General features: G+C 43.6%; 1 long non-coding RNA gene across 1 annotated transcript in view; it reads right to left on the bottom strand.

The window, feature by feature from the left end:
- LOC140845840 (uncharacterized) overlaps positions 1–8112 on the bottom strand; it is a 47806-nt gene extending 39694 nt beyond the window's left edge. The window contains exons 1-2 of the long non-coding RNA XR_012124745.1: positions 7904–8112; positions 5794–5969 (exon numbers count right to left, since the gene is read on the bottom strand). This is a non-coding gene — a long non-coding RNA (uncharacterized lncRNA). The remainder of the gene's footprint in view (positions 1–5793; positions 5970–7903) is intronic.
- Between the last annotated feature and the right edge of the window lie 8118 nt (positions 8113–16230).

Here is a 16230-nt window from a genome sequence, read left to right as displayed (position 1 = left end):
CCCACTTGCCGATGTGGCAGGAATGGAGAACAAAGAACATTTTGTTTACGCATTCCATAAGCAATTAACTGGAGCCCTGCTGTAGCTCAGTTAGTAGAGCGTGGGACTCTTAACCTCAGAGTCATGAGTTCAAGTCCAACTAGAGCAGCAGAGGCAAGCAGCTGGGCTGCTAGCTGGCAACATGTGGGTCTGATTCTATCTTTATTTTCTTTGCCCCCCTTCCACACTTCAGGACCTGCTCAACTAGGCGAGTCTAGACCGCGTCACTCACCCACAGACTGAGCCAGAACCCTTCAGTCCCCCTCAGACTCGGTCCCGAGAGCCTCCCAAAATTATCACTCCCCTCCGGGAGGTAGCAGGATCCGAAAGCATTGTGCATGTTCACATCCCTTTCTCCTTAGGAGATTTAGCCCAACTAGAGAAACGCCTAAGTTCTTTTTCCACTGATCCCATGACATACATCAAGGAGTTTCAATGGACCCTCCAGTCTTACAGCCTCACACATCATGACATTTTCATGCTCCTGGCCAATACTCTCCTCCTTGAAGAGCGTAGACGAGTTTGGGACTTCGCCCAAATGCACGCTACTGAAACCCACAAGACTGACCCCACCTATCCCCCTGGCCCCACTGCTGTCCCCGAACAAGACCCACACTGAGATTATAACACCGCCATGGGTCTCTGCTCTCTAGATATTTTTGCCTCCTGCTTAGTAGCAGGTCTGAAAAAGGCAGCTCGTAAAGTAGTCAATTTTCAAAAGCTCCAAGACATAATTCAAAAGAGAGATGAAACCCCCTCTGAGTTCTTAGACAGACTCACTCAAGCCCTATTACAGTATACCAGCCTGGACCCAGAAACACCTGAAGAAAGACATGTCCTTATGACATACTTCCTAGCTCAAAGCTACCCCGACATTAAAGCTAAACTCAAAAAGTTAGAACAGGGCCCCGCTACCCCACAGACTGAGATCCTAACAGTGGCCTTTAAAGTCTTCCATAACCAGGAGGAGGAGAAAGAATGCCGTAAACAAAACGCTGATCAGGCCAATTTCCAAATGTTGGCCCAGCTGATAAAACCACAACCTGGGCGCCCCTCTACAAACAAGCCTCCCCCAGGAGCTTGTTTCAAGTGTGGAAAAGAGGGACATTGGTCAAGGGCGTGCCCCTCCCCCAGATCTCCTACCACCCCATGCCCCAGATGCCACAAAAAGGGCCACTGGGGGTCTGATTGCCCAATCACCCGAAGGGGAGGCTGGATGAACAACCCCCATCCTAAGCCCGCAGTAGTGGGGCTGGCAGAAGAAGATTGATGGGGCCCGGGGGCTTCTCGCCCGACCATTTCCATCAACAGGAGCCCAGGGTTACTTTAACAGTAGACGGTCGCCCCATCTCCTTCCTCCTAGATACAGGAGCCACCTTCTCAGTCTTGCGAGAATACCAGGGCCCTACCATGCCAGCCATTACTCCTATAGTCGGGGTAGGAGGTAAACAGATTTTCCCATTAAACCCCCCTGCTTTTATGCACAATCCTAGACAATCCCATACCTTTCTCCCACTCCTTCCTGGTTATGCCCCAGTGTCCCATCCCTTTACTAGGACGAGACATCCTTTCCCTCCTCCACGTTTCCATAACTATATCCACTCCCACAGCCCCAGTACTCTCTTTCTGATGGCCCTCATAGCCGACAACCCCCTCTACCCAATGAAAGCTCCGGTTCTGCCCTCATACACCCTGAAAATCCCAAAGTTTGGGACATTACAAGCCCCTCCATAGCCCTATGTCCCCCTGCCTCTATCAAATTACGTGACCCCTCTCAGTATATCTGTCAGGCCCAATATCCCCTAACCACTTCAGCCCTCATAGGCCTCCAACCCATCATTCAAGATCTCTTAAACAAAAATTACCTCAGACCCACTCACTCCCCGTTTAATACCCCCATATTAGCTGTTAAAAAACCAATGGATCTTTCCGCCTTGTCCAAGACCTTCACCTCATCAACATAGCCATTGTCCCTATCCATCCCTTAGTTCCAAATCCATACAGCCTTTTATCACAGATCCCTGCCTCAGCATCCCACTTCTCAGTCCGAGATCTCAAGGACCCATTTTTCTATCCCTCTAGACCCCTGCTCCCAAGATTTTTTCATCTTCACCTGAACAGACCCATATACAAGACACTCTGAACAACTCACCTGGACAGTTTTGCCACAAGGCTTCCGAGATAGTCCCCATATTTTTAGACAGGTCCTAGCTCAGGACCTCAAACAGTTTCATCATGATCACTCCAAGTCTACCTTATTACAATACATGGACAATCTTCTACTCTGCCGTCCCTCGTGGGAACAGTCTCAACTTGACACTGCCTCCCTACTTAACCTTCTAGCTTCCAGAGGTTACCAAGTATCCCCTGTCAAAGCTCAAATCTCTTCCCCTCCTGTCACTTACCTCAGATTCTTTCTCTCTCAACAAAGAAAGTCCATTGCCTTAGACAGAAAATGGCTCCTCTCTGACCTGCCCATTCCCAAAACCAAGACAGAAATCCTTTCCTTTCTAGGCCTTGCTAGGTATTTTAGAGCGTGGATCCCTAACTTCTCCCTGTTGGCAAGACCCCTATACGACCTCAGCAAGGGCCCCCCTAAAGAACCATTATCCTCCTCACCCCGGTACTCCTTCATTAAGCTCCATCAAGCCCTTGTGGAAGCCCCAGCTCTCCATCTCCATGATTTGTTTAAGCCCTTCTCATTATACATTCATGAGAGGTCCAGTCAAGCTCTAGGAGTCCTAGGCCAATATTATAGCCCATCCTTTGCCCCAGTAGCTTATCTCTCCAAGCAATTAGACCCCACAGTTCGGAGATGGGCCCCCTGCCTAGGAGCATTAGCCGCTAGACAGCTCTTGCAGAAGGAAGCTCATAAACTGACATTCAGGGCATCCCTTACCATTCTGTCCCCACATCACCTAAAAGATCTCTTAACCTACAAAAGTTTACAGACTCTCCCTCCCTCGAGACTCCTGACCTTACTGTCCTCTTTCCTCCAAAATCCCGTTCACCCCCTTTGCCATCCATACCCGAATCATGACTTTTTCCTCCTTCACTGCTCTCTCGCTTTTTTTCCTCATTCCTATTGTCTTCCCCACCACCCCAGCCTCCTTTGTATGGTGATTCAAAGTCAGACAGACTTACACACAGCATCAAACAAAAGTTACTGCCCTCATTGCCACATCAGATTGCCCTCTGAAAAGCTGCTCTGAGCCTTTATACCTCCACTTTCCTCCCTCCACTGAAGTGTTCACTAGCAGCTACCCTTATTCTCCCTACCTCTGCTTCCTCTATGACCAAAAACAAGCCTATTGCAGGCGATGGCCAGACACCTACAGGAGATGTCCTTATTGGTCTTGCGCCATTCACTACATGGGTAACTTCCAGTACCCACAGTATTACTCCTCCAACTGTTTCATGAAATATCCCAATGGCTCATTCTCCTTATCAATCCCAGATCCCTGGGACTCTCAATGGGCTGCCAGAGTCACAGGCTCAGTTTACTACGGGGGGTCCTCGACCCCCCACGGCACCCTTCATATCTCTCGAAAGTATGTTCCCTCTCATTCCTAGATCTCTCAAGTTGCATCAGATATCAGACATTCGAAAAAGTCATTATCCAAACTCTTGACAGCACTTCTTCATCTTCTTATCCCCGCCCCTCTTCCCATTTCTCTTACTCTTCATTACAGCTCATTCAGGACACCACCATCTTTCTCAACCACACCCTTAACACCACCAATTGTTTCTTGTGTGCATCACTACAGCGCCCACTGCTGGCCGCCGTGCCGATTAATATTTTCAACTACTCCTTCCATGCAGAAAGACAACCCCTCTGCCCCCTGGCAGACATACCCCTGTGGGAACCAGAATACGCAGATAATCTCACCATCCACCACTGTGTAGACCCAACTCCACCCCCCTCCAGCATACTTCACTGCCTCTCTATCTACACCCCTTCCTCCAGCTCTAAGACTTTTACGCAACCAGGACACTTCTTTTGGTGTAATGGCAGTCTTTTCAACTCACTGCCTCTCAACTCCGATACACCCTGCATTCTCGTCACCCTAATCCCATAGCTTACACTTTACAGCATGGCAGAATTTCTTGAGCTCCAACCTCCCTTGCCCTAGCACACAAAAAGAGCTGCTTTCCTTCCCATCATGGTCGGTATCTCTTTGATCACCTCAGCCATTGGGGCAGGGTTTTCAGGAGAAGACTTGGGTCACTCTCTATGGGCAGTTAGAGATCTCAACGCCAAACTTGAGGGAGCCCTGACATCCACTGCCGATTCCCTAGCCTCTGTCCAAAGACAGGTCACTTCGCTAGCTAAGGTCACCCTTCAAAACCGGCGGGCCCTAGATGTGCTTACAGCTGAGAAGGGCAGCACCTGCATCTTCCTCCGGGAAGAGTGCTGCTATTACATCAACGAATCCGGCATTGTAGAAACTGACATCACCAAACTCACTGACCTTGCCTCCAGCCTCCACTCTGCTTCCAATTCCAACCCATTCTCTTCAATACTAACAAAACCCCTCCTCACCTGGCTCTGGCCCATTGCAGGCCCCATAATAATTATTCTTCTCACCTGTCTCTTCTTACCCTGTATAATAAAGTTCATCAAATCCCAAGTTGGAAAAATCTCTAGTCAAGCTTTCAACCAGCTTTTACTCAGGAACTATACCAGCTTCTGGCCACAGAAGATCCCTCACCCTCATGTGACCTCCTCACCACACGCTGAGATGGACCCCTCTCTCCACTGGAAACTGTTTCTGGAAACAATGGCCGCAGACGCCTGGCTCCTGACACCCACGTCCTCTTGGCACCATTGGAATCAACAGGTCCTCGACCTATGGTTACAGGGAACCTTCATTGATTTCCAAACCTGAAGAAGTCCACATCTACTCATTCTTACTGTGGGGAGTCCTATCAACCCTTTCCTCCCAATCCTCAAGCCCTCACTCCCTTCTCCACCCCTGTTCAGCAAGAAGCAGCCAGAGAGAAAGCAACATCCACAACCCCATAGAGGAGAAAGGGGGGAATGAAGGGCCCCCACCAGTAAGATGGCAAACTTCCGGCTTCTCTTCGGGGTCCTCGGTTCCCACTGGCACCACCTGAAGCCCAATCACCTCTCGCCCCCTCCCAATCCCAGCACCTAGCCAACAGCCACCAGCCCCATAGAAGTAACACCACAATTACCCCCATGCCCCTTCCTATATAACCCAGCACCTTTCCCTAATAAAGCGGAATTCTCTGGTGAATCCTGCTGTGTGTCACTCCTTTCCTTTCACCTGACTTACTATATTTATTATTAGGCATTGAATTTTAAATTGAATTCTTTATTATTAAAATATAGAAATGTGTTTAGACAATATCTTAAGAAACTTGAATTGGACAATGTTTATATATAAAAATATAACCTTTACCTAGTCTTTAAAAAATTTAGTGAAATAACCATTGTCAGCATGCTTTAGTGTATATAGAACATTGGAATGAGTTTCTGTATTTTCATGTTGTTTTTATAGCACCTGGTAATCCACTATAAAGGACAATACCTTCTAAATCTCCCTCACCTTCTATATCAATGCAGTCATCAACACTTTTTACTACATTTAGAATATTTTTCAGTCAACGTTTTTGAAGAGTCCTGACTAAAGAGTCTTGATGTAAGCTACTCCATTGTATAAGTGACTTCATTTTGTAAAAGACAGGGCTGGCTGAATGCTCCTGGCCAGTGGAAGGTGAACGGCTTACCAACCCAGTGATCAGAAGTGTTACTCCACCTAGAAGGAACTGGTCCAAATGGTTGGTGAGCAAGTTGGTTGCAGTGAAGGTCAGGTCAGATCTAGGCCCGGTCTGCACATGATATCTAGGCCCAGTCTGCACACGACCCGGTCTGCACATGGCCCGCTCTGCACACAACCCCATTCCTGTGTATAAAAGGAGAATGAACTTGTACTTTGGGGTCTCCACCTGCGAGTGTGAGACCCCAGCATGCTGGCTACCCAATAAACGCTCTTGCTCTTGCATCCACACATCTCCTGGTTATTTGGAGGTCCATTTCACAGACCCAACAGTTTTTTCTCCAGTTGTTCTGACACTGCCCTACTTCAGATCTTGATCATTTCTCATTTAAATAAGTTACTTCAACAACCTCTACTCTCTAATCCATGCTATCATACTGTCACAATTTATCTTGCTGACATATTGATCTAATCACATGACTATGTCTCTGGCAGTGTCTCCCCACCATCTCTACAGTACAAAGTTTAAAAACCTACAACATGGTTCTACCTGGACAAGAGTCTACCAAAAATTAGCTCTAATATACATTTTTCTCATTGTCTCATGTCATTTTCCTCCCTGTCTTGTCCCTCCCCAACCTGTCACTAGGTGAAACTAGTCGCCATTCTTTGTACAAGTTATGCATCCTTAATACTTGCATATTTTTCACACATTTCCCCTGCCTCTGAAGCCCTCTTTCTAACACTCAACTCAGAAGAATCTTAGTTGAACTTTAAAACTCAGTTTAAAATGACTGTTTATATAAAGACTTCCCCTAAATCCCTTCTGAACTCCAGTATCACTTCGCCTATGTATTTCTTATAACCATTTTTATTGAAACTGGTTGCTTTATCTATTTATTTCCCCCATTCCCTGTATGTTCAAAGGACCAGGGATCTGATAAATATCTTGCAACCCCGAGGTCATGCTGACATGGGTCATAGTAGAAGTTTAATCAGGGTATATATATATATATATATATATATATATATATATATATATATATATATATATATATATATATATCTGTGTTTTAATAAAGAAAGTGCCAGTTTCAGCTGTGAAGCTAACTGGTTACATCTCTTTAGATGAATCTCTTAGTTTCTTATAGTTCTTTAAAATGAGAAGATCATGTAATAGGCCTTTTCCGACTCTAAAACTTTATGATTTATAAAAGTAAAATATAAAATATTTGCAAACATATTGATAATAAAAATAATCAGGTTAATACATACAAATGTTCTTATATATAGATAAGCCAGTATTAACATGTTTCAAGTAATTAACTAATCATGCTAACACTAAATGGAAATTTCTTCTGTTACGCTTTTTGAAATTTGAAACCCTTCCATGAACTTATTAATAAATGTAATAAAAGGACTATATGATCCAGTGGAAAGACTGAGAGCACAGAGATCAGCTAGAGTGCAATTTTAAATATTTATTTGTAAGATGATTGGAGTTTTGTTAGGATGAAATTTGCATTTGAAAGGGTTGTTCTAAGAATTTCACATTCTATAGGATTCTTCCCTTAATTAAATAAGATGTCAGGGTAAATGATCCTTAAAACTTTATAATTGACAAGTATCTTTTTTCCAAAGAGTACAAATATAAAAGAAAGAATGCAGAACTTCTTGTTTCACTTGAACTAGAAAATAGAAAATAAATTCTAAGGAGTTATAAATGTCTCCAGATAAGACTCAGTGAAGTTTCCATTAGATTTTCCAATTAAGATAGTGTTCATAACAAAAAAATTTTTCTTTTTGCCAAACCACAATGAAATTTTAGATGTAGAATTTTTTTAAATCTTATTTTATATCAGATCCAAGATATTACAAATGATAATTCCATTTGATATACTATTGTTAGTTATTGCTATTACTCTCAAACCAAAGAAAACTTAATCCAGAGAAACAAAGCCGTTTGAGCATGTTTCTTTGTATTTTGCTGTTTTCAAAACGTTATGCTAATTACACTGAAGAACACTAAAGAACTGCAGATGAGGTCATTAACCCCAAGGAAGACAAAAGTAACACACAAACAACAAATAGACAATGTAAGCAAAGCTAAAATAACATACCTACAAACGCCACACAAGTGCCAAGTAATACAAAGCCGGGAGCTGATTTCATAAGAGGTAAGTTAGTCTGAGAAGGCATCTAGGAGAAGAGGAGCCTCTAGCTAGGTCTTGGAGGAAATAAACTTCGGGTCATGCAGCTGAGGAATGGGGGCCTTCCAGGCAGAGCAGCAACCTTAGCAAAACAGATCCAGAGGTAGGGCTGGACCAGATGTGTGCAGAAGTGGTGAGTAGCTTGCTTTAAGTGAAGAGACTGTGAGATGTGATTTGGAAAGAGATAGAAATGGCAGGGATACATCTGAAAGATCCTTGGATAATATTAGCGTTTGTCCAAGCAGTAAAGGAGAGCCAGAGTTTCTACAAGTTTTTGATCCCAGAAATCCCATAATCAAGAATACATTCTAAGTCCCTTAGAGGATATTATTGTCAATTTCAACTCTTCAGTTTTGCCTTCAAAGTTCTCCTGAAAAATCTGAATTCTCATCTAGTATTCAAGACCCCTCACAATATGGTTCCAACTTACTATTCTGGTCCAATGCCCTATTTCTCTCCCATATAAACCTCCCGCATGGATATAATGAAACAAAGCATAGCTGAGGACACTGCTTTGTATTCTTTTGCACAGGTGAATGCTTTTTAACATTTCTTCCATTGCTTTCCATTCACATCTACTTGAAATATCTTTCTCACTCTCAGCACTCTGGGTGTCTCCGTCCCTCACAGCCTAGCAGAATTCTGGATCTTCCATGAAGCTTTCTCAACCTCCCAGCCCATAGTGAATTCTACCCCTGTAAACTTGTTTTGTGCTTATTGTTTATGATACCTATTTAGCACTGAAAAACTGACTTATTATATATTATCTTAATACATACAATTTCTGTGTACTTATAAATAGCTAATAAGCAACTGCAGGATAGAGATCTCTCTTTTAATTTTATTTCCTACAATGCCTTGTATATTTTAAGTGTTCATTGCAAATTAATGTATCAACTTCTTAGAACATATGAAATGGGACTATTTCTGGCTTTTAGTGTCTTATCACAGCACCTTGTTCAATTCCTACTATACTATATGCTATATTTTTATTCCACATCAAAAGAATGAATGAACAAATAATAATACAGTGAAATGGAAAAAGCACAGGCTCTGTAATCAGGCAGATCTGAGTGCAGTTCCAGCCCTTTCCATTGCAAGCTTTGTCACAATCTTCAGCAAATTCCCAATCTACCTAAACTGTATTTTCCTCCATTACCAATGAGGGTAATAAATATCTAACTTGCAATATCTTTGTAAGATAACAAGCATAAATCTAGACATTCAATAAATATTACCCATTATTAAAGTTTTCCACCTGAATTTCCCCAAGTGATCATTAACTGTTTAGCTTTCAGCAGAGAAATCCTCCCTTATTCATTTCATAATTTAAAAATTTTCCATACCTTTTAGAAATAAATAACTTATCCTCTTTAATAGATCACATCACCTACTTCTTCCTTCAAAATGTCCCTATTCTCTTAAAGTTCACACTATAAAATTTATTACTCACTACCCACCTAGGTGCTCTCACCTACCAATACCCAGGGCATTTTCCCTTATTCACTGAAAACCTGAGCATCTGGCTCGCTTTCCCTCCTCTCCCAACCCCACCACTACCATTACTGTCACGATATTTGACAAATCCAACATGATCAGAGAAACAGACCTGATATTCTCACATCTCAGTTCTTGGACCCACTTTTCAAAGCTTTTTTCCGTTCACCTCCACTTGGCCACTGACTCCCTTTTTTCTACCTTAGAACTTGGCACATACTCTCTGAAACACTGATTCCAAACAATTCATTCTGACCACTACTTCTTATTTTTCCAGTTGAATTATGTAGGTCTCCAATTCCAACAATTATTTAGTTCCACTGGAACTCTTATCCATAGACTTTACCACCGGCCCCCTCATGCCCTCTCTTTCCTCTTAACCCAACGCCAGTGCCATGCTTCCTTACTGAGATCACTCCTTTGCATACGCCCTCAGTCCTCTTCCTTCTCTCCTACTGCAACCCCTTGCAAAATCCCAAGTCAAATCTTATTCATCACCTACCAGAGTAGTTGAACATAAGTAGAGAAAAACACAAAACCATGCTGAGATTGTACTTGAATTATCTGACCTGAAATCTCTTGGGAGCATTAAACATTTCCTGGAAATTCCACCATACTTCCCTAGCAAAATTGTTTTTATACTATCCAAGATAAATTTATACTTACTATCTCTTCTATGGTCAATCATCTAAGGCCCTCCTTCTCTTGTTTCTTACATGACTGAGAAAATAAAAGGGATAGAACAAAAATCCATCTTCTATAAAATCTTATATTCATGTTTTCATAAATCTTGCCTTGTCTCCTATTACACTGAATGTTACTAGGGGCAGGCAAACAAACCTCTTCTCTTATTCATTATATCTCATCCCATCTTACCTAATCAAGACCCTTATTTCTACAATAATTCCCTTTATGCCCTGTATTATCAATTTCCCATTTTATGTGCTGTGCATAGATCATATTCTTAAGTATACTTGTACATGTAAATATATACTCAAATTTCTCTCCAGTTCCTGTTCCATTCCTCTGCTCTACTGTATGGAAAAGCTCCTCAAAACAGTTGTCTTTGTATATTTTCTTCATTTCCTCTCTTCCAAATTCTTTTTATTGCACCCAGTCTTTTGTCTTTAGTCCTTGACCAAGTCACCAGTGACCTCCATCTTCCCTAATCTAATAATAAATATTCTGTTTTTGTCATGCTTCATCTCTGCAGATTTTTACATAATTGATCTCTCCTCTCTTAAAACTATTACTTCACTTAGCTTCTCAGATCCTACCCTCTTTTAATTTTCTTGTTATCCTTCCATAGTTTCCTTTGCTGCCTCCTCTTCTTCTAACTCCTGAATGTTGTAGATTCTCAAGGATGAGTCAATTTCCTAAGCACCTGTACAATATTTATACAGATATCAGTGAACCATCTCCAAGCTAACGTGAACCTTTGAATCTTCAAACTCACCCCTTATCTTACACAGTCAAGTTAATGCTGCCATTATTCAGCCAGTTGATCAATCCTAGCAATCACTCTTGATTCCTTTCCTCCACTCCGCATTCAATCCATCTGTAAGTTATGGCAGTTCTACTTTCAAAAACCTGGTTTCTCTGTTTTTGTTTTTTACCTACCACAGTCTGTGCTTTATACAATAGTTTGAATGATCTGCTTAAAATATAAATAAGGTCACACCATTCCCCATTTTAAAAATCCTTTACTTTTCTCCCTATTAGACAAAAAAGATTAATATATATACTGGTTCTACTTCTATCTGGAATTCTCTTCCTAGACTTTTCCATGTGTCAATATTTTTCACCTTTCAAGTCTGCTCAAATGTCACCTCAGTGAGTCTCCTCCTAATACCTTGTACAAAATACCCTCTTCTGCTCAAAATTTTCCACCATTTCCTTACATGCTTTACTCTCTTCATATCACTTGCCACTATTTTTAATTACATTTTTATTTACATATTTATTTATTTGTTCCACTGCATTATAAGTTCCATGAATGCAGAGACTTAATTTCCCTTGTTTAAAATGAATCATCAGTTACTAAAACAAGAGCTTGCTGTTGGTAAAATTGCAGTATTTCCAGAATCTCTCCCATGTCCTTAGTGCATCTCCATATCAATAGGTGTTTCCAAGGGGTGGAGAGAAGTAGTCAATCTCCACATCAGTAGGTACAAGGGGGGGAGTAAGGGCATATCTGGACAGGAGAGGTTGGGTGGGGTCCCTTTTTGCAGCTGGGTCACAACAGACATGTGTAAGCAGAAATGGATGACTGCTTGTAATCTGCTTGTAATCAATAAATGTGTTTCTCCTACTTTGTTTCTCCCTTTGATTTTAGTTTCAAAGGTAATTTGCCCCAAACTAGGAAAATATTTTCCCCACAGAGTTACATCTGGAAGTAGTTAGCAGGACCTCTGAACCTGAAATCTGTCTTAATGGGTGTGACCCTTGGGCTAACTTCCCCTAGAGTTGGTGGGGAGATACCTGGAAACCCTGTGGATGGTGGGGAGGCCCCAGTGGCTGCAGTGGTGGAGGGTGCAGCTTCACCCAGGAGCTCCCTATCTGTGGGGCTTCCAGTTGATGAGCCCCTAATGGGGAATTGGTCTAGGGTAAGGTATCTCCTAGATAGGTGGGCCTTCCCTAGAATTGGAGAAGGGTGGAAACACCAGAAGCTATGGAATTACCCCCACCTTGTCATGAAACAGAAGACTTCTTAGAGGCCATGTAGCAGCCAGGATTGTGGGATGTTTCTTTGTTGAGATAGTGGAAAGTGTTATTGAGCGGAGACACACACTTCGGCAGGAGAGAGACACACTTCAGCATCACATGGAGGAGCTGGGTGATGACCTGTGGGATGCCCTTAAGAAAGAGAGGCAGGTATTGAGAAGACAGGTCACAGTACTGGAAGATACGTTAGCAGCAAGAGAGGAGACAGCAGGAGAATCTGCATTTTTTTTGCAGGAAGCCATGGGGGAGGGGAGGAAAGAGTGGAGCCTTTGGCCCCAGAGATGGTAGAGATGTTGGGGGAGGGGGGTGGGGCTGAGGGCTGAAATGTTGCCAAGGCCACTGTCAGAGACTGTATTAAAGGCCCTCCCAGTTGTAATTAGGAAAATAAAAACACAACAACTGCAGGCTCCTTAGGGGGAGGAGCTGCTCCCTCCCCAGGTTATGGAGCACTCCATGCTCTGCTCCTATACTCAGGAAGAGCTGGTAGATATGAGCATACAATTTTGACAGAAGCTGTCGGAACCACTGCCTACATGGCTTTTGCATCTCTGGGATATGGGAGTGGAAAATATTGTTATGTCAGGTTCTGAAAAGGGTAAACTGGTTTCCTTGATAACTCACCCTTCCCTCTGGCATTGATTGCAAAGTGCAAGTCACACCTAAGGGAATTGGGTGTTTCAGGATTGGCTGACAGCAGCCATCAGGGCAGATGGCCTAGTCAGGGTGACTTACCATACATTGGAAAATGTATGCAGAGCTCCAGCAGGTGTTACAGGAGTTGGGCATGAGAAATATCATCTATAATATGGACCCCCCCAGGGCTCCAGTGACTAGTTGTTCATTGTAGGCATGAGAAATTGGGTGCTCCACATAGCTCCCCCATCTTTCTATGGGTCCCTAGTATTATTCTTGCCCCCAGGAGGACAGTTGGGCATTGCAGTGTGACTGAGAAGGGAGCCAAAGTCCCACCAGAGGATGTGGTGGTGACCGGAGGCCACATGTATAATTAGCAATTCATTGGTCCCCCATGAATGTACAATGTGTCCTGGCACTGGTGGACACAGGAACTGAATGTTCTCTAATTTATGGCAACCCTGAGCATTTTCTTGGAACCCCTGCTGTGATAGATGACTATGGGGGGATAAGGCAATTAGAGTGAAGAAAGCCCAAATCCCATTGTGGATAAGGCATTTATGACAAAAGGAGTATATTTTGTACATTTCTCCCATCCCTGAATATATTCTGGGAATCAATATTCTGCTGGGCCTGTGGTTACAGACCATTGCAGGTGAGTTCAGACTGAGGATACTTGTGGTAAAGGCAGTTCTGAGGGGACATGATAAGCACATCCTGTAGCTCTACCTGTACCTTGGTAAGTGACAAATACTAAGAAGTATGAATTGCCTGGGGGACACAAAGAAATTGTAGAAACTCTGTAAGAGTTGGAGAAGGTAGGCATCATAACACTGACTAATAGTCCTTTTAATTCCCCAGTGTGGCCAGTGAGAAAGCCAGACAGCTCCTGGCATATGACATGGATTACAGGGAATTGAATAAAGTCACACCCCCCTTTGCATGCCACTGTCCTCTCTATTGTAGCCCTTATGGACACCCTCAGTCATGAATTAGGGACATATCATTATGTCATGAACTTTGCTAATGCTTTCTTCTCTATTGACATAGCACAGGAAAGTCAGGAACAGTTTGCCTTCACATGGGAAGGACAGCAGTGGACATTCACTGTTCTTCCACAGGGATACCTCCACAGTCCCACCATTTGTCATGGACTTGTAGCCCAGTATTTGATAACATGGAAAAACCACAAATGGTGCCACTGTATCACTACATGGATGATATGCTCATGTCTGATTCTCTTGAAGATTTAGATGGAGCAGTTCCTAGACTGCTGCAACATCTAAAGGAAAAAGGATGGGCTGTGAACAGCACCAAGGTTCAGGGACCTGGTTTGTGAGTACTTGGGGGTTGTTTGGTTAGGTAAAACTAAAGTTATACCAGAAGCAGTCATAGACAAAGTCCAGGCTTTCCCTATCCCTACCACCTGTGACAGTATTACAAGAGTTTTTGGGTCTTTTTGGCTACTAGAGAGTGTCTATCCCGCACTTGGCAAAAATTGTGAAGCTCTTATACTGGTTGGTATGAAAGGACATCAGGTGGGACAGGGATGAATCATGTGCAGCTGCATTAACCGCACTAAGTGAGCAGTCAAGGCCATACGGGACTTGAATGTAATGGACTCATCAAGGCCTTATGAGCTAGATGTTCATATACAGAAGATTGTTATGGATAAGGCCTTTGGCAGAAGCTTGTATAGACATGCAAATCTACTGGATTCTGGTCACAACTATGGAAAGGAGCAGAGGTCCAGGACACCTTGATGGAAAAGCAGCTGTCTGCTGTGTACCACACCTTGCTGGCTATGGAGCCTATCACTGGAACAGCTCCGATCAAGGTAATATCACACATCCCATCATGGGGTAGGTGTGGGACTAGAAAAGGCCACTGAATGGTGTGGCGCAGACACCCCCTCACTAGCCAAATGGGGTGCATACTTACAGCAGCATAGCGTTCTATCTAACAGCCCCTTAAGTGGAGAACTCCAACACTTATTGGGGCCAGTGATATATACCAGTGCAAAGCAGGAAGAACTTGCTTTGAGCCATGGTAGCCGAGAGTCCTTATCAAGAGTGAAAAGTCCATATACCTGAAGATGCTTAGTATACAGGCTGCTCTGGTCATGGGGAGCCCCTGAAGTGGAGGGCTGTGGCTTCCATCCTAAGACTGAGACAATATGGATGGAGGATGGAGAGAGGAAAAGCAGCCAATGGGTTGATTTGCAGGTTGTATGGCTCATGATCACCCAGGAGCCCTCCCCTATAGTTGTCTCCACTGACAGGTGGACTGTCTGTTGAGGCTTGACCCTGTGGCTACCGACATGGTACAATACCAATTGGATGGTTAGTCACTGGCTCCTTTCAGGGCAAGAATTGTGACAAGACCTATGAGCCTCTGGTCAGAGTAAATACTGTTGCCATATATCATGTGACTGGCCATTTGCCTTTGGCATTCACAGGGAATGGTGAAGCAGGTGCATTGGCTAGAAGGAAAGTCTGCCTCTGATGTACCCCACTGGTTACAGCAGTGTTTGTTGCATGTGGGGCAAAAGACAATGTAGGCTGTAGCCCATTGGTGAGGCCTGCCATTGACCTTTGAAGAAGTCAGCAGAGCCCAGAGAAAGTGCCTTGTGTGCTCTAAGAGGGACTTACACCAAGTCCTGCAGCAACATGGGACAATAGCAAAGGGGCCAATACCCCTTGTCAGGGGCCAGATAGACTGTACTGGGCCTCTGCTCATATGAGAAGGATATCAGTATGCCATGACTTGTGTGGATATAGCTACTGGTCTATTGGTTGCTTTTCCTATATGTCATTCAGATCAGCAAACCACCAAGAGGGAACTAGAGCATCTCTTTGCAGCATATGGCCAGCCACAGGTGATTGAGAGTGATCAAGGCACCCACTGGAAATGCATTACAAGAGTAGGTGCAGCAATTAGGAATAGAGTGGAATTTTCCGGTACCATATAACCCTCTCAGGGCAACCATGACAGAGTGGCACAATTGTTTCTTGAAATATCACCTGAAGTTGGACACCAATAGTTTATGGGGCAGGTCAGTTCACTTATGGACAGTGCTATAGCATTTGAAAGAGAAGCCCCAGAAAGGAGCCTTGAGACCTGAAGATATGCTAACACACATTGCTTCTTCTCCTGTACAACTGTATGTGAAAACCAAAGAGATGTCACTGATGCCAGGATATGGCCAGCAGAGCAACATCCTGCTGCCAGCCCCAACTGCATTAAACCCTGGAGACACTGTTGAGTGGACGTGGCCCTGGACATTTTGACACATGAACCAGTGATGGCTGGCCCTTCTGGCACCTTAGGGAGAAGGCCTGGAAGCTGGCCTCCTGTGTGTTCCTGGAGTACAGTAGAGTGGC

Source organism: Manis javanica, chromosome 13 (assembly GCF_040802235.1).
Source record: "Manis javanica isolate MJ-LG chromosome 13, MJ_LKY, whole genome shotgun sequence".
In the NCBI taxonomy this organism is placed as follows: Eukaryota; Metazoa; Chordata; class Mammalia; order Pholidota; family Manidae; genus Manis; species Manis javanica.
Note: the sequence above shows the minus strand (reverse complement) of the source record. Positions and strands in the feature narration are given on the sequence as shown.